At 32.9% G+C, this 21,045-nt stretch overlaps 1 pseudogene; it reads left to right on the top strand.

The window, feature by feature from the left end:
- Positions 1-2,966: 2,966 nt before the first annotated feature.
- Positions 2,967-16,179, top strand: LOC107871767 (annotated as a pseudogene).
- Positions 16,180-21,045: the final 4,866 nt, after the last annotated feature.

The following is a 21,045-nucleotide window of genomic DNA, read 5'->3' as shown; positions in this document are numbered from 1 at the left end:
TGGCATGATTTTTGATGCATTTTGGATGCGATATTGTAGTTTCTTATGGCTTCGAGAGCCTTATTTTAAACTTATAGGGATATCTTTTGATCCATGCGTTGGATGGCTGATATGTCAGCAGCTCTGGAATATTGATTTTAGGATAGGTAGACCTTTAGTTCGCGTATTGGTGTACCCGAACTCATTTTGACCTATTGATCGGAAAGTTAAAAAATTAAAAATATGGGTGGGGGACCCACATTTGATCGAAAAAACCTCGGATGGGAAATTTGAGTTTGCTAGCAGATCGAAAATGTCGATTTTAGGGTGTTAGCATATTTGGTATGATTTTACGGCTTTTAAATCTAATTTTGATCTTCGATTTGGAAAATTGCAATTTCGGGTTTCGAGATTCAACTTTTTAAAAATGATGTTTTTTCGAAAATTTGACTTCGTCAACGCATTCGTAACGTCAAATTTAGTGTGTTTGCATAGTTCGTTTGTATATATTGGACACTGAATGAATTTCGGGCACCCTATCAAAGTTCAAATTGGGCTTTTAAAAACAGAAACTGCTACTGTAGAAGATTTTCTGTTATATATAGCAAATTTCTCCTATTTTTGGTCTATTTTGCTCATTTTTTATTTTTCTTTTTGAGAGTTAAATCCTGAAATAGTGTGAGAGCTTAAAAGTGAAACTTGTGGGAGCTTGGGAAGCGAGATTAACATCTATTTCTTGATTTTATTACAGATTTAAGGTAAGAATTCACTCTTTTCTTAGTAATTTCTTGATTAATTTCTCAAAATTCCAAAAATCTTAGGGCTTGATTTTAAACCTCATTTTTACTTGAGTAATATTTTTATCTTATAATTACTAGTTTTTCGTCAATTTAACCTTCAAAACAACTCCGATTCTTTATTTTAACCCGAATTTTAATGATTTTATCCGATAAAGCTCAAAAATAATTTTTTGTTGATTTGAACCTCTTTTTTGACTCGATTTAACGTGAGTTGTAGGTTCCTAAAAATATGGGGAACATATTTTTAAAATAAAGTTTCAATTTTATCTCTTTTTTTTAGAAACCCGTTCTGGGGCTCCATTTTGACCTCGAATCAAAAGTAGTCAATATGGGTGTCGTTGGTTTTATTTTGATACGTAGATTCCATATTTGATGTTTTTATAAGAGTTAGAGATCGTTCTTGGAAAGTAAGGTCGTGGGTTTGAAGTATAGCGGACCGATTTCAGATTTTGAGGTAGGTTATGACTTAACTCTTTCAGAATGAGTTGGGTAGTAAATGATGATACAAAATGCATATTAAGGGTGGGAAATAATCATGAAAATTGGTTATCTATGTGTTTTACCCGTGTGGGAGCCTATATGTGATGTAATTGTTGAATTGAGATATTCTGTAATGTGTGTGACTGTGTGAAGTCCTATGTAATGTTGATAATCCTAAATACATGTGAATAATTGTATTGTTTTTTTGAAATGCCTAATGTAGTGCCATTTGTGTATTGTGATATATTCATACTTGTTGGTATATGAGACATGTGAAAATTCATAGATAAAACGGAAATAATGAGTGGATATTGATTCACATGGTTATGAAAATGTATCATTGTGGTTGATTGTGGAAATATTCATTGTGATTGGTTGTGAGCATTACATCCTTATATATACTCATTCATGAAACATTGGTACCACCATGGCAACACCTGAGTAACACTGGCAACACTTTTTTAAAACCCTCCCCAAGGGATGTGCCGAGGAGGAGATATTGTAACATCTTATAAAACCATTTTTGAAGGATGTGCCAAAAAGGAGATACAAGATATGCATATTGTATACGGGTTGACAAACCCCCCATGGGTCCTACATCAGGAAGCTTTAGCTCCGTAGGTGTATACAGGAATTGTGCGACGATTCCAGAGGTTGTGCGACGATCCCAGAGGTTGTGCGACGAACTCGTGCATTATCATTATCATCATCATCATCATCATATACATTGCACTTACTTTATTGTGTTTATATTGTGTTGAATTTTCGTATTGACTTGTTATCTATGTAATTGTCTTATCTTCTTTTACTTGTATTTGATGATCTTATAGATGCATGTTTCCCCTTGTTCTATTTATATGTGATACAATTCATACTTGTGTTCTATCTTGGTGTGTATGTGATATATTAGAAATGTTAGTGCAAGCGGTGTGAGCTACCATTGTGGGGGACATTTTCTGATTGCAGGTGGCATGCCCTTAGTGTATATTTTGTATGCTTTATTTACTACTTTGCTTGGTCAGCCTATGATACCATTTGAGTACAAGTAGATCGTACTCATTCCTATTGCACCCTTTTGGTGCAGGTCCTACCTCGAGTATGCCTCAGTTTACTTGACCCGGGCGATTGTTGGAGCTTCCAAGGTAGCGGTTGGACATTTATGCATCCGGAGTTCACCTCTATCTTTCTATAATAGTTATGTCTCTATTAGTATTTGGAGACAAATATTATTCTTTTGTGGTTATTTTTCTGATTTATTTGACTCCTGAATTGTATTAGTAGTTCTTACACTATTAACACCTGATTTTGGGCATGATTAGTATTTTGGATAAGTTCTTTCTGCATTGTTATGATTACTTATATAGTTCTCCTTCGTTCTAAAAACCTTGGGATATTTTTGTCCTTTTTCTCTTTTTGAATCAATTTGTGTGATAGGCTTACTTGTTAAGGTACATCGCGATAAGTGCCATTACGACCCTCATTTTTTAGGTCGTGACATAGTATTCTTTTTAATGAAGAATTTATCTGTCCTAAATTGCGACCTTAGTTGTTAGAATTGTTTTCAAGATCTTCTAGAATATTGTAGAAATCTCTTTTGCTCCCTATTAGATAAAAATCCTAGATTACACTTGGTCCAAAAAAAATTCTTTGTGCTCTTTCTAATCTCCCCATTATAAATAGCACCTTGCCTTCTCTTATCCATCATCAACAAGTCATCATACAAATCAAAAGTCCAATTCAAGCCTTGTGACATCCTCGGTAAAGTTCTTTTTTAGAGAAGAAGTGGAAAAAATGTCTTTGATTCCAAGCTTCTTTGATGGTCGAAGGAGCAATAGCTTCAACCCAATTTCCCTTGACTTATGGGATCCATTTGAGGGCTTCTCAATTGTTCAAACACGTGAAATATCTACTTTTGCAAATGCAAGAATCGATTGGAAAGAAATGTTGAATTTCAATATATACACAGAGTTAATGTGCAATGAAAAAATAAATAGGAACATACATTCATCCATCATTGTCCAAGTGTGCGAAAGAAGAAAATTTGTGAGAGAAGCTGTAACAAGTTTATGAGTATTCTAGTATATACCCATCAAAGGGCATGTTAGACCAATAGAGTCACATGCATATTTATAGGTAGGCTAGGGACTCTTAGGCAAAAAATTTTAACCCTAGGAACTTTCGTATTTATTTCTTGACGTCAAAGAAATACCATATATGCATAACTAAAAGAAAAGTAATTGACTAATTTATTACTTTACTTGAGAGACAAGGTAAAGTTGTTACAAAAAATATGTGGGTCGTTAATACATAATATTATATATAATATTCTTTCATTCTCCAACTGATCCACATATCAAAATCAGAATCCTTTATGAGTGAAAATAAATAATATGACCATAAACACATATTTACTCAATAGTTATGTGAAAATCACTTTTATCAAGAATATATTAATACAAGAATCATGACGGTTATACTCTTAATCAAATACTCCCTTCCATGTATTACAATAGATAATATGTTCTAAATAAAGTGTCCAACAATTTAAAATGAGCTTAATATAAGTCATTCAGAGTCCAATTTTATTGGATCCAATGATCACTTTATAATACATTAAAATCATAATGTGCACGTTCATATAGAACAAAATGATAATGTCTAGACAAACTATTAGAAAATATAACAAGACTACAATGAGTTACTAAGTATTATGCGGGTCACATGATCCTTAAAAACATTAGCTGGTAAAACTTTTGTCATAGGATCAACAATCATCAAAGTAGTACTAGCATGTTCAAAACTCACATCTTGCTTCTTGACATGATCTGTAACCTTCAAATATGTTATGTCGATGTGCTTACTTTGGTTCTCACTCTTATTATTCTTTGAAAATAATACAATAGCTGAATTATCACAAAATAATCTTAATGGTCTCGTAATAGAATTGACAACTATAAGCCCTGAAGTAAAGTTCTTCAACCATAACGCATGTGATGTAGCTTCATAATGTGCTATAAATTTAGATTTCATTGTGGATGTTGCATCAATTATTTTCTTAACACTTCTCCAAGACACAACACCTCCAGCAAGAAGAAAAATGTATTCAGAAGTAGATTTACTACTATCTTTGTATCTACTGAAATCGAAGTCTGAATACCCAATGACTTTCAATGAGTCAGAATATATGTATGTGAGCTTAAGATCAACCCTTTCATCAGCTTTCCAATGATTAAGATCAAGATTATTTTCATATCTGTCAAGCATTACAAAGGCAATATCAGGTCTAGTGCAGACCTTTGCATTCATAAGGCTCCCAACAAGTAATCATATGGAATGTCTTTCATTTACTCTTGATCCAATTTATTTTGTGGACATTGACTCAATGAGAATTTATCGTCTTTAATGATATATGTTGTTATAGGTGAACAATTTTTCATTTCGTATCTTTTTAAAATTCTTTCACTATAGGATCTTTGAGATAGTCCAAGCAATCATTGAGATCTATCTCTGTGAATCTCTATGCCAATGACATATGAGACTTCACCTATATTCTTCATTTCAAAATTTTGAATAAGAAATTATTTCATTTCATGCAACAACATCAAATCACTACTAGCAAGAAAAATATCATCCACATATAGGATTAGAAAAATATATTTTTTCTCACTTATTTTATGGTATATACATTGATCAATGATGTTCTCCGTAAATCTGAATGAAGAAATAACATTATGAAATTTAATATACCATTGACGAGAAGTTTGTTTTAGTCCATAAATAGATTTATTTAACTTTCTAATAAGGTGACTTTCATCTTTATTATTAAATCCTCCGGGTTGATGCATGTATACCTCATTTTCAAGATCTCCATTCAGAAAAGTCATTTTCACATTCATTTGATGTAGCTATAAATCAAAGTGAGCTATTAATTTCATCATTTTTCTAAATAAATCATTCTTTAATACAGGAGAGAAGGTTTCATGGTAATTACTATGTTTCTTTTTAGTGAAATCATTGGATACAAGTCCAGTTTTGTATCGTTCAACATTACCAAACTACGAGTGTAACACCCTGCATTTTTGGGCTAGTCTATGAACCGCCATTCCTACATATGTAAGCTCTAATACAAATTATCCCCATGTGGATACAAGTTTTATGATCTTTATAATAGTGTGTGAGATGCTCATGAGGTTAAAAATGTTCATAGAAATCATTAAGAGCCAAGTTGAGCTAAGATCCTTTGATTCGCCCAGAGTTTGATATTTGATTCTACAAGGGTTTACGTTAAATGAACTTTATATATACATGGAATTTTTCATATTAAGACCCACCAAATTGTAGATAATCGAATTAGCTTTCTAACTATAACAATTTATCTAAAATCCAATACCCGAGTGAAAAGTTATGGCATTTTTTGTGTGAGGTAGTGAGCTCATGCGATAAGCCCGCGACACGAGATTTATTCCCGTTTTTGAAAGTCGCAACACGAGATTTATTACCATTTTTGGGAGTCAGCCATGATGGTCAGTTACACGGGAAAGAGAGGCCAAGGGGTAGTATAGTTATTTTCCCCACCCTTATTCACCCATAAGCACGAAATTCAACCCTAATTCACCAAAATATATTCACTTTCTCTCAAACTATCTCAAGAAAAAGCCTTAGGGTTTTCCATTCAAGATTCAAATCTCAAGAATTTGACCATCAATCTTCTCTAAAATCAAGCATAAATGTATGTTAGATGTTCATTTATGAATCCTTACCTTCCATGGAGCCCAAGAATCCCTTTTCAAAATACAAGATTTATGGTTTATGATTTTCATGTTTGAATTAGATTGAATTTATGTTCATGATGTTGTTTGAGTTTTAATTCATGCTTAAGATTTCAAGTTCTAAGAATTGATTTTAGTATGTGTTAAATTACATGGTATTCATGATAAACCCTTCAATTTGCAAGTTGATTATTATAACCATGTTAATTCTAGGTGTTTATGATTTAATGAACCAAGTATGTTTCTTATGTGTTTGATAAATGGTCTATGAGAATGAAATAGTGCCTTTATAGCATGCTAATATGTTTTCCCCATTCATGTACAAGTTTATGCATTACAAGTATTTGATGAAATGCCTCTATGAATGAATTATGACCAAGTAACCATTGTTATGTTATTCAAGATAATGCTTTTCCTTACTTTTCGTGCTATCGAGTCCTGGGGGTATTTACTGCCTGACAACTTAGCTGTTTATCTAGAGCAAGTGTCAATTATGAATAGTATTAGTCATGTCACAATTATTCCTCCTCTCAGTTAGTTACAAAACTCAGTAGAACTCAGTCAGCCACCGAACATAGGAAAACTCAGTAAATCTTAGTATCATCCCAATCCAGTTCAGTACACTCAGTCAGTGTTATTCAGTTGGGAGTAAGAACTAGCACCGAGCGAGTGTAGAGGTGACGACTTCTCTCATCAGGCAGGCAAAGTCGTTATTAGCAGTATCACACTACAGAACTACGTAGCTAGCATAGGATATGAGGATTCACCCATCACATTAAGGCTTGGCTACCTTCTAGGGGTCACCCATCAGATTAGGCTTGAATTCCTGTTCAGGGTTACCCGTTAGATAGGCTTGACCACAACAGTTGTCTTTACCCGTGGCACGGTACTGGCACTCTTCCAACTGGGGTTACAGGTTGGACCCCACTCAGTTTACTCAGGGCATGTTGGTTAAGTGAGAACTCCCACAATTTCAGTTTCAGTCTCATTCTTCAGAATAAAACTTAGTTCAGTGCTACAGAATCAGGACTGCCAGCTATAGTCACTCAGTTATCAATAATTCAAATTATCAGTGATCTCAGATCATCAGTATATTCAGTTATCAGTTATCAAATTTAGTTTTAGTACACTCAGTTATAGTATGCACAATATGTTTAATAGTTACAGATCCTTCATGTATGTTAATCCAGCTCTTGCATATCATTCAATTAGTTATTGTTTATGTATATAAGCCCATGCATTCAGCCTTACCTAATTTAGTGTACTAGTAGATTCCCACGTACTGATCGCATACCCATTTCTTGCGCTATGATGTTTCATATCATAGGTTCGGACGCTCAGGTTCCTGATCGCGCTTAGCTAGATTCAGCTAGCAGAAGCAGATTTAGTAGTGAGTCCTCATCATTTGAGGATATTCTATTATTTCATATTTATAGTAGATACAATAGTTCAGTAGATGGAGTTAGTTAGGGGATTGTCCCATCAACTCCACTATCAGATAGTCAGATTAGAGGCTTTCCAAACTAGATTTTTCAAATAGTATTTTAGATTTCAGATGTTATATTTTATTAGTATTTTAGATGTATTGAACTTTATGGCACTTCAGCCTATTATTCCACATTTATTTCAGCATCATTACTTAGTGCTCGTAGTAGATATCAATCATGGGTTAGCTTGTGGTCCTTCAGGATCATATGCACCGTGTAGCGTCCGGGGTGCAGACTCGGGGCTTTACAACGAGTCTCTTTTAGTTTTATAAATCCATTTGATTCTATAGTAGAGACTTCCTTTGATAATCAAATGAGATTTCAGACTTTAATTTTAGCCATAGATTCCACCTCTTCTTTCATGGAATCATACCAAAGTGTGTAATTTCTCCACTTATGACTTGTGAAAAGAAACATGTATCATCTTTTAGTCCATTATCATAATCAGACTCTTAAAGATATACACCATAGTCACTAAAAATTGGTCTACAAACTCTTGAGGATTTCTTTACATTCACTTGTTCAAGTACTCCTTCAAGAATGAATTTAGGTAAAACAAGTTGTTCTTCAAGTGCCTCATTAAGTGGTTGTTCTTCAAGTGCCTCATAAAGTGGCGGTGGCTCTTGAACTTGTTTCTCTCCAGATAATTCTTGAGAATTTAACTAATTTACATCTAAGTTTTCAGTAAATAAAGGTACCATAATGATACACGAACAATGTAAGGAATCGAAAACTAAACTACTATACAAATAAAAAGCTAAAGATAGATAGAGAAGAAATAAGATAGACACAATACAAGGAATTGAAAGTAAATAAAGGGATTATCAAACCTTAAACCCTCAATCAATTAAATCGAACAAAACACCTAAATCTTACGTAGACCTCAAGGGAATCGATTCCCAGCAACCCACGTTTCTAAACAAAAGATCAACACAAGATAATCCACACTTGCCTCACACTCTCACAAGTGTTCAAATTCATAATTCAACATAAAATACTTACTAAAATGAAAAGAAGTCCTATTTATAGTCTAGGCTAGGTTATTACATCATATGGGCCCAAAAGTGACCTATTTAGGAAAGACAAACACATAGAAGCCCATAAGGAAGTTGCTTGAGCATATGGAGCACACATGGCATATTCCAAGGGTATACTGGGCTGTTTTGACCCACTCTAGTGGATCTAGAGCTGGTTGGGTGCACCTCCAAAGCGAATGGGGCACATCTCCTCTTCCGGGGGACTTTCTAGCCTCGTTTAGTCTTCCATTGGCCTCTCTAATGTCCTTTAAGTCTCCTTGGTCATCATAACCATCCAATGGATGCCTTTAGATAGACCTCAAGAAGTCTTCAAGTGTCATTTAACCCATAAGCATTCTCTCCATCAACCCAAAGGCAATTTGGCTTGTATCACCCTCCTCTTCTTGCAATACCAAGGGAAGACAAACAAACACAATATCCTCATAGCATGAGGGTTAGAATTAGAACATCTAATCATACCATCATGCTAAGGTTTCACATGTTTAAGATACAACCTAGCATCAAAATGATTAACAAAGGGTGTATAACCCCACAAAGTAAGAGCTACTTGTTCATTCAAGAGATTTGGATCAAGAGGTATGCTCGAGGAACCATGGTAATCATTAAATCGCTCATCAAGGCTCATATGGATTCCAAGTCTTAATAAGCTCATAATCCCACTATAGCATTTATCTTTGTTGGAGATCCTTCTCTTACACAACTTTGGCCTCTCAATTCGAATAAAAATCTCCAGGAAAGACTTTCCGTCAAAGGGATGAGTTCCAACACCCTCACCCATGGTTGTCTTGTCTTCTTGTCCAAGCACCAAGTGGCGTGGAGAAGAACCTCCATATTTTAAATAGTCACCGGGATCAAATGGGTAGAGTGTACATGGACATGGGTTTAGAAAACACTTTTTTCCCCTAAAATTACCACCAATACAATTATTTGTACCCTCTATACTAGCATGATTATCAACAAAGGCAATTAAAGGATCATTCCCATTCAATAGACCAACAATCTCAACATCACCATTCAATTGAGGTCCTTTAAACACTTCACAAACATTCCCAAGTGATGGTCTAGGTTCATACAAAAGTCGGACCTCATGAATTTCACAAAACAATGTACGATCACTTATCTCAATGGCTTCAACACTAGGTGAACCCAAATCGCTCTTACTAGAAGAGTCAATTTTGTCATCATAAGGATCAACTAGTGTTTACACACTTTCAAGTTGTACATTATCATCATGAAGTAAGGAGACATTAGGCTCACTTAAAGATAAACTATATTTCACACTTAGTTGGCTACTAGCCTCATTTACTAGAGTGAAAGAGTTAGTTTGATTACCTTGAAGTTCGTTTGGAGCATGTCCACTCAAAGAAGCTCGAGAATTTGGTGAATTGGATAGGAAGGAGTTAGGGGAGTTTAGGCGATCTATTATTTTATCCATCCTTCTTGAGAGTGAAATTTCCATGCTTTCCATTCTTTGATTTACATCTTGTTTCACACTCATTATGGCTTCCATTAAAGTTTTTATGTTTATCTTTCCCGAAGCTCTTGGGCTACCTTTTCCCGATGCTATGGTACCTAAATAAAAGGAATACTAAACAAAACAAAAACAACAAACAAGTTATAGTTAAGGAAATCAACCTCACAAGATCTCAAATTTTCCACCTTTAGTTCATCTCTTAATTAGCGTCGCAAGCATTGATAGATCCGTTTATACTCCAATGAGAAAGATTGGTACCAATTGTGGCTTGAGGTTGGAATAGATCCTTATTTGAAATGACTCAAAGAAAATATGTACGGACTTGAGTCAAGAAATAACAATGAATTCAAAAGATAAAAACTTGAAAGAAAAGTAGGACGATGAAACAAAAGGACTCAAGAACTATCACTCAACTTAGTAGATAAGTTACTAGTTGATGAGTAATTAAGAATCAAAGAAGAGATTTAAGAATCAGGAAATGAAAACTAAGAATCAAACCTCAAGGAATGGAGTTTTAAGCATGTTGAGATGTGTTTTAATACTTGACTTGATGTTGGAAAGTGCTGATAAACTTGGATTGGTGTTGTTGAAGTTGATTTACGTCAAAAGGAGGTGATTTACGTTGAGTATGGGTGATCTGCATTAGGCAAACTGCTCCAGCAGTTGGGAAACAGGTCAGGGGCACCTTGGGAGAATCTTGGGACCTTTGATACTGCCTTGAGGTTCTGTTACAAGTCAAGGACAGACTAGGCGCACCTTGGGAGCAGATGTAAGACAGATTGACCGCCTTTCCCTTTGTGTTTGACAAAAATTGCCCTCCAAATGGGCTCCTCTTTGTACTCTCTTATAGAATCTTATTTTATGCTTTTGTACAAACACTTATTCAACAATTTTCTTCCTTATTTTTGAATCAAAAACCACCTTTTGCTAAGAATTCAAGATGAAGATATGAATCTTCCTCAAGAACACTCAAGAACACCAAAACATCAAAATGCTCTAACTCTTGAACCAATGATCGGAATGCAATGAAATTTTGACCCGAGGCTCTTTTCAACCTTATAAACACATTCCACATGTCATTTTTTTTTCAAATTCACAACCAATTTTTTCAAATTTTTGTTTCTCTTCATTTTCTTCAAGTTCAAGCTCTCAACAGTGGTATCTCACTCAAATGAACTCGGATTAAGCTCAAATTTGAACCCTAGACTCCTATAGTGCTAGGGAACACAAATCTAACACTAGAAATAGAATAAAAATACAAAATTTAAAACTAAAATTTTGTCCTAGGACTAAAATGTGAATAATACTTTTTAGGGATTTTTGATTTTTGACTCTTTTTTGTTAATTTTTGAGATAGAAAAATCCAAGAATAGAATCTTGGGAATAATTCTAAGCTCGAATTTAATACCAAATGATACATGAATAAAGTACGGAATCAAAAACTAAACTACGATACGAATACAAAAGCTAAAGATAGATAGAGAAACAATAAGATAGACACAATACAAGGAATTGAAAGCAAATAAAGGGTGTATCAAACCCTGAACCCTCAATAAATTAAACGGAACAAATTCATAAATCTTACATAGACCTCAAGGGATTTGATTCCCAAGAAACCCACGTTTCTAAACAAAAGATCAACACAAATGAATCCACGCTTGCCTCACACTCTCACAAGTATTAAAATTCATAATTCAACATAAACTACTTACTAAAATGAAAAGAAGTCCTATTTATAGTCTAGGCTAGGTTATTATATCATATGGACCCAAAAGTGACCTATTTAGGAAAGACAAACACATAGAATCCCATAAGGCATTTGCTTGAGGATATGGGGTGAACATGGGCATATTTCAAAGGTTTAGGGGGCTGTTTTGACCCACTCTAGCGGATCTAGAGTGGGTTGGGCGCACCTCCAAAGCGAATGGGGTACATCTGCTCTTTCGGGGGCTTTCTAGCCCCGTTTGGTTTTCCATTATCCTTTCTAACATCCCTTGAGTCTCCTTGGTCATCATAATCATCCAATGGATTCCTTTTGACAGACCTCAAGAAGTATTCAAGTGTCATTTGACCTGTAAGTATTCTCTCTAGCAACTCGAAGGCCATTTGTCTTGTATCACATAAGTGGTTCTCTTATCTCTTTTATTCCACTACTTGAGTTGAACCAATCCCACTTACTTTATGTTCCTAAAAAAATTTAACATGTCTAGTCTCAATAATTTTAGGAGAATGATAAGGACAATAAAATCTAAATCTTTTAGATTTAACCACATAGCTATAACGAAACCATTTATTATTCATTCATTCAATTTTTTAAAATATGAATTATAAATCCTCACTTCAGTTGGACATCCCCAAATATGTAAATGGCTTAAACTAGGTTTTCATTCTTTAAATAATTCAAAAGGTGTCTTAGGGACAATCTTGGATGGAATACTATTCAAAAAATACACTACATTTTTTAAGAAATCACTCCATATGGATAAAGATAAACTTGATCTGCTAATTATGCTTCTTACCATGTTCATTAATGTCCAGATTCTTCTTTCTGATACACCATTTTATTGTGGTGTTTCTAGCATGGTATATTGTGCAATTATACCTTTTTTTTCCAAGAAACTCAGTATACAAACCTTTAAATTGTCCCCTTTTTATGTACCTACCATGATATTATCCACTCCCATCAGATCTTATAATTTTTATCTGAGCTCCGATTTATTTCTCTACTTTTATTTTAAAATTTTTAAAGCTTCAAGTGCTTCTGATTTATTTAACAAAAGATAGAGATACATATATCTTGAATAGTCATCAATAAATGAGATAAAATATCTCTCACCATTCAAGTAAGGAGTAGGAAAAGATCCACAAATATCCATATGTATGATCTCAAGAAATTGAAAACTTCTTTTGGCATCTTTAGTGGATCTGTTGGTTTGCTTACTCTTAATGCACCACACAAGTCTCAAAGTCAAAAAAATCAATAGATTCAAGAACTCCATCATTAACTAACCTTTTGATTCTTTCAATAGATATGTTTTAATTTCTTGTTCCATAGACTTGATGAGTTCTCATTGAAAATACATCGCTTAGTGTCAATTTCTTTATCACACAGAGTTATGACATTACATACAATCGTGGAGGCTAGCTCAAATTTAAAAAACTTTCCATACAAATTTCTAAAATTAATAACTTTATTGTCTTTTAAAAGTTTCATTGTAGATAAATGAAAATTAAAATCATAACTAGCTATTGATAGTCTAGAAAAAGAAATTAAATTCTTAGAATATGATGGAACATAAAAGGTGTTTTCTGAATCTAATTAAAAATCATCTTTTAAAATAAGCCTATAAATCTCCACACCTTCCACATGTGATGTCGTCCTATTATTAGAATAAACATTTTATTCACTTTCCATCAGCTTTCTTAGAGTTTGAAACCCCCGCATGGTTTTGACAATATGAGTTGTGGAATCAAAATTGATCCATCATGTATTATCAGAAACTTCAATGAAATTATATTCATACATACAAAGATAAAATTACCTTTTTCTTGAAGCCACTTCTTATATTTTAGGCAATCTTTCTTCTAATGTCCCTTCGTTCTGCAAAAATGACAAGTGTCTTTGTTAAGACTGTCCTTCTTCTTCATAGAAACACTTTTTTCCTTCATTGAATCTTTCTTATCACGAGTCACCAAATTAGCATTTTTGGATATATCATGCTTCAACATCTCCTCTTTCTGCACACACATGGTCAAAAGTTCATTGATTGATTGTTTATTTTCTTGTGTTTGTAAGATATCTTGAACGGAGCATATTCCTTAGGAAGAGAGTTGAGAATAAGATGCATAAGAAATGATGCAGACATATCAACCTCAAAGGACTTATATTTTCCAGCAATATCTCTTATCTCTATAATGTGCTCACACATTGTACGACTTCTGTCAAATGTCATACTTGAGAGCCTCTTCATGGTGTTGGCCAATGCCTTGTCAGAGTTTACAAATTGTTCATCAATTGCCTTCATGTAAGCTTTGACATTATTGTTGTTAGGGATGGAACTCTAATGCTTTGACTTATGTGAGCTTGTATGAGCATTAAGCTCAGGCGATTTGATCGTTCCCGCCGATCATAAGAGTCTTAGTCTATGGCGTACTTGATTTTGTGGGCTTGGGTGGTTCTTTCACATGGAGTGCCAGTTTCAGAGAACATCCTAAAGTGAGAAGGATTTTCTCCTTTTATTTAGTAAAGTTGTCACCTGACAACATTGAAATTCAAGCATTTTTGTTAAATAGAGTAGTAGAAAAAGTTCTTTTAACTGTAAAACAAGAATACACATACATAAGCTATGAAATAATAACCATCAAAATGAATCGCATAAATATTTATTCTTAAGTAAATTCTAAACCTTCCTGTAGGTAGAGGTTTTAACCCATGCATAAAATTACTTAACTTCAGTAGTCTATTAAACCAAATAAAACTAGCAAATAATTCATACCCATGGGCATGGGATAATTTTTAAACATAAAGGTTTACTATCTATTCCAATTAATCTAACCAAACTAGTTACCTCCCTGTGTGGTAAGGTTACTATTTTGATAAGATAATAGAACTTTATTAGATGCCATTATTATATCTTCAGCACTAACTTTATGTGACTACAGAACTTGTTTTTTATATCATACACTTGGGATGTTGTAGCTAATCCAAACATATGATAAAAGAAATTCAAAAATGACATCTTACAATAGATAATTAACTTAAACTTGATGTTAATTATCAAAACGCTAAAACAGATTGAATAGGTAGAGTTTACATCATAGCAATCTATTGTATAAAGTATCTCAAAGTATTTAACTTTAATAATTAACTAACTATATAGTTAATAAATCACAATGCTAAAACTGAATTGAATAGGCATAGCATATATCAAAGCAATTCAGTGTATAAATCATCTCATGTTAATCGAAAAAAAATCATACAATAAAAAAATTGAGCCTACATATCCTTCGTTAAAGTAGTAGTTCCTTAGTCACAGTGAGAATAGGTTGCATACGACAAGTGAATAGGCAGAGCCTACATATCTTCCATTCATATTTCTTATAATTTTTACAAGAACAATTTTAATAATTCTTAAATTGACATATTATTTATCACTTCAACAATGGCAAAACTTAATGAACATAAGAAGCACAATAAATAAATCTTGAATCAAATTATATGAAGACCAAAACCAAAAGTTTTAGAATAAAAAGTATCCATCATTAAAAAACTTTTGGTCCATAATTAATCTCAAAAAGGTTTAACCAATATTCCAAAATCAAAGTTTAAAAGATTTCATTATTTTAACAATTGCAATTTAAAGGTCACTGATTCGTTGGGTATTCGTCCAAACTTAGTTAGCGCATCATGAACACAATCTTGATAGTGAACAATATTACAAAGGTAGGTTCTGATACCATATTTTGAATTTCAATACATACACAGAGCCAATACGTAGTGGAAAAGTAAATAGGAACATACCTTCAATTATCATTGTCCAAGTGTAAGATGGAAGGAAATTTTGAGAGAGAATTTGGTAACAAGTTTAGGAGTCTTCTATGTCTATCAAAAGATATACCAAGACAAGCGTATTTATATGTACGCTAGGGAGTCTTAGGCAAGTAACTTTAATGCTATTGAATTTCATAGTTATTTCTTGATATCAAAGAAATACTATATATGCATAACTTGGACTAAAAATAATTAACTGATTTATTACTTTACTTGTGAGATAAGGTAAATTTATTATAAAAAATATGTGGGTCATTAATAATAATATTCTTACAAGAAACACCAAAAGCTCTATATTAAAAATAGAAGTTCCAGAGATCAAGAAAGCGATAGTGAAAGTTGAAATTAAAGAAGGAAGAATTTTACAAATAAATAGTGAGCGGAGCAGAGAGCAAGAGGAGAAGAACGATCAATGGCATCGTATGGAGACTAGTAGTGGCAAGTTTATAAGGAGATTTAGATTTCCAAAGAATATTTAAATGCGAGAAATTAAGGCTACAATGGAGAATGGAGTGGTTATTGTGACTGTTCCAAAAGAAGAAGAGAAGAAGCCCGAGGTGAAGGCTATTGACATTCTCGTTAAAGAAAAGCATATTGATTAAGTGTTGGTTGAAAGTCCTTGTTAATAATGTCTCTTTTCCTTCAGATTTTAATCTAAATTATGTGTCTGTGTAAATGTATTATGTGGTTGCGGGTCTTTCTACTTGCAGTTGTAATAAAAAGGATGTTGTGAAAGTTTGATTACTGAATTTATTTCCTTAACATATATGTAATGGGGTGTTGTTGCTTCTCTTTTTCACTCTGTTATATTTATTGTTTATTAAAGAAATGATCCTTTATATCTTTTTAAACAAAATGAAACTTATATTAGCTCAAGTGAACAAGGGAGTACTAAAGACATGCTTTGATGGATAGAGTTATTACTTCCTTAATTACAAATTTCAGATGTGAATCCTAGATATGAAAAAACAAACTTGTCTAGGAACATTTTTTTTGAATGCATTTTATTCGGTGTGAATTTAGATTACTCGGAGTCCATCAGATGAAAAATTAAAATATAAAAGAAATTAACTATAGTAGCTATCCGATTCTCTGAGCTAGAAGGACCCTAAATAGTAATGCTAGCTACTGAGTTGTTGTTACCAAATGATGGCAAAATTTCACATATAGCCAACTTAGAGCGTCATGATTCCAAAATCGATAGGACATGATGGCACTTGTCGCGGTGAACCTTGACAAGTAAGTCTCTAACTCAAACTGATACACACGGAGAAAAAACAGAAATGCCCCCAAGGTAAGGCTTCTAGAATGAAGCCGAACCACATAGATATAATAAAAGCGAAAAGAATAAAATCAACACATGCAACCATAATCCTAAAACCTGATGTCAAAGGTGTAAGAACTACTAATACTATCCACGGGTCAAATACATCAGTAAAATAACCACGAAGGAATAATATATTTCTCTGAATACTAATAAAGACTTAACTAATACTCCATCCGTTTAAAAAAGAATGACCTACTTTGACTTGTCATAAAGTTTAAGAAAATAAAGAAGACTTTTGAATTTTGTGGTCTTAAATTAAAGTTATGTCAAATGTACCAAAATGCCCTTTAATCTTGTGGTCCTAAACATGCCATGTGGAAAGTTGAAATTAAAGTATTGCCAAAAAATGAAAGGGATCATTCTTTTTGAAACGGACTAAAAAGGAAAGTAGGTCATTCTTTTTTAAATGGAGGGAGTACAGAAAGATAGAGGTGAACTTCGAACGTATGAATGTCCAATCGTTACTTTGAGTAATCTGAAGGCGCTCGAAATCAATCAGTCTGAGGCAAACCAAAACCTGAAGTTGCACCGAAAAGGTGAAGTAGGAGTGAGTACGGTCCACTTATACTTAGTAGGTATCATATTCCGACCGAGCAAAGTAGAAAATAAAGTATACAAAATACACGCTAAGGGAACGTCACCTGTAATAAAAAAATATCCCACAATGGTAGCCCACACCGCTTGCACTACCAGTTCTAATATATAACATAAATTACAACATCACACCATGATAGGACACAAGTACGTATTATATCACATATAAGTAGAACATGCATATATATGATCATCAAATACAAGTAAAGGAAGATAAAATAAATACATAGATGACAAGTCAATATGACAATACAACACAATGTAACACAATAAAGTAAGTGCAATGTATATGATGATGATGATGATGATGATGCAAGAGGTCGTCGCACAACTTTCGAGATCATCGTACAATACCCATATACACCTACGGAGCTAAATTTTCCCAACGTAAGACCCATGGGGGTTCATCAACCCGTATACAATCCACATATCTCATATCTCATATCTCATTTTTGGCATATTCCTCAGAAAGAGTTTTTTTATAAGGTGTTACAATATATCCTCCCCAATACATCCCTCGAGGAGGGTTTTAAAAAGGTGTTGTCAGTATTTCTCAAATGTTGTCACGGTGGTACCAATGTTTCATGAATGAGTATGATATGAGGATGCAATGCTCACAACTAATCACAATGAGTATTTTCATAACCAATCATATGATGTATTTCCACAACCAACCACATGATATATTTCCAAAACCAACCACAATGATAAATTTTCACAACCACGTGAGCCAATATTCACTTATTATTTCAGTTTCATCCACGAATTTTCACATGTCTCATATGCCAATAAAGTATGAATATAATCAAAATACACCAATGCTACCATATTAAGCATCTTAACAACACAATATAATTATTTACATGTATTTAAGGTTATCAATATCACATAGGACCCCACACGATCACACATATCACATAATAACTCAATTTCGACAATTACATCACATATAGGCCCTACACAGACACAATACATAAATAGCCATATTTCATGATTAGTTCCCACCTTTAACATGCATTTTGTACCATTATTTACTACTCAATCCAGTATAAAAGAGTTAAGCCATAACCTACCTCGAATGCCGAAATCGGTCTGCTACACTTTGAACTCATGACCTTAATTTTCATGAAAGATCCTGAACTTCACTAAAGCATCAAATATGAAATCTACGCGTCAAAATTAAACCAGCAATACCCATATTGACTACTCTTGATTCGGGGTCAAAATAGACCCCCAAAATAGATTTTCGAAAAAAGAAGGGAAAAATCATAACTTTACTTTAAAAAATTATTTCTCATATTTTTAGAAACCTACAGTTGAAAACCTAAGTAAAAAATGAGATTCAAATAAAAAAAAATTATTTTTAAGCTTTACCAGGTAAAATCTTTGAAATCCGGGTTAAAATCAAGAATTGGAGTTGTTTTGAAAGTTAAATTAATGAAAAACTAGTAATTATATGATAAAAATATTATTAAAGTGAAAAGAAGTGAAATTGGAGTTTAAAATCAAGCCCTGAGATTTTGGGGTTTTTGAGAAATTAATCAAGAAATTACTTGAAAAGTGTGAATTCTTACCTTAAATTCGTAATAGAATTAAGAAATAGATGTTAATCTAGCTTCCTAAGCTCCCACAAGTTTCACTTTTAAACTCCCACAATTGTCAAGAGGAAAAATAAAAAATGAGCAAAATGGGTCAAAAAAGAAAAAAAACCTGTTATATAGCAGAAAATCTGATATATATAGTGCAGATTTTTTCTCAAGTACAAACGGACTTCGACGGGGTGCCCGATATTCGTTTGGAGTCTGATATATAAAAGTAAACTATATAGCCACACTAAATTTGACGTTACGAATGCATTGGCAAAGTCAAATTTTTGAAAAAATAGCGTTTTCACAAAGTTGACCCCCGAAATTTGAAATCACAATTTTCCAAACCGAGGTCAAAATGAGATTTAAAAGTAGTAAAATCACACCAAATATGTTACCACCCTAAATCGATGTTTCAGATCTTCTGGCAAAGTTGAATTTTCCATCTAAGTGCAGGTCCCACACCCATATTTCTAATTTTCTAACTTTTTGATCAATAGGTCGAGATGAGCTCGGGTGCATCGAGACCCGAACCAAAGGTATACCAAGCCTAAAATTGATATTCCAGAGCTACTGATGTAGTCAGTTCAGTCATTCGTCGTACGGATCAAAAGATATTCACATAAGTAAAAAATAAGGCTCTCGAAGCCATCAAAAACTACAATATTGCATAAATGATACCAAAAAACATCTGAAACCATATCAATCACCCCACACCCTAGAAATATCATAATACAACTACAGAGAGGGATAAAATAGTCAAATCACACAGAAACACATAATTCACATATTTCATCTAAAAAAGTTGGTCGTTACATAGAGGTTGTTTGGATGAGCTTTTAAAAAGTAGCTTATAAGTTAGAAGTTAAAAGTCATAAGTAGGGGAGACCATACTTTTGGCTTATTTTTGTACCTTTTTCATCTAAAAGAGAGTGCGTAAAAGCACTTTTTAGTTATGTCAAACACAAGTAAAACTAAAAAAAAAAATGCTTAAAAATAAAAAAACGCTTAAAAATAAGTCAATCCGTACACCTCCTTATACTCATCTTAATTAACTTCTTTGTTTAAGTTTTGATAATTACATTTTCTAGATTTTTGTTAGTGATTAAATGTATTTAGAACTCTAATATATAAATATAAACTAACAAATTTTACGGCTATTTCTTTTATGTTTAGAGATAAAAAAGGAAAGGAAAGTGATTCACTTTTTTTACTCTCTCCGATATATATTTTTCAAATCTTTTGTTTCTTCTTTTTCTGTACGGACTGTTATAGCTTAACTTTTAATTTTCAAAGTATAGAAATAGAATTCAAACTAAAATTTCTTTGATTTCTTAGTATGGCTTCAGAATTTAAAATATAATTTTAATGTATTTATCTATGAAATTTAGCTACGCATAGAAATACAAATATTGAATTGATACAAATGAAAATCAGCTCTAAATTTAACATTCAAATACAAATACAAACGCTTACAACTCATATCTTCAAGATAAATACAAATTGATTCAAATTCAAATGTATAAAAAGGATATAAAATTCAGATTATATGTATAAATATATAAATTCAAATGTATAAATGTATGTGAAAGAAATATAACAAAATAAATACAGAAATATAAACACACTAATGAAAATATACAAACAAATTCACTTTAAGATTAAATATACAAACACATGATGGTCGTATACCTATGTGTAATGTATAACATATAAACCAATATATTTTATACAAACTAAAAACTGATTATACAACTTATATGTATATTTTATATATGTATATACAAACATATGACAATTGTATAATTATATATAACGATTACATATATGTATATATATACACACACACATTAAAAGATTGATATAGTATACATGCCTGTGTGTAACTAACAAAAAAAAAAGATATATAGACATATATGTATTTATTGTATATACATTCATCCGAATATGCATTCAGGTAT

Source organism: Capsicum annuum, chromosome 5 (assembly GCF_002878395.1).
Source record: "Capsicum annuum cultivar UCD-10X-F1 chromosome 5, UCD10Xv1.1, whole genome shotgun sequence".
Lineage (NCBI taxonomy): Eukaryota > Viridiplantae > Streptophyta > Magnoliopsida > Solanales > Solanaceae > Capsicum > Capsicum annuum.
The sequence above is the reverse complement of the archived record's forward strand: the minus strand, read 5'-3'. Positions and strand labels throughout refer to the sequence as shown.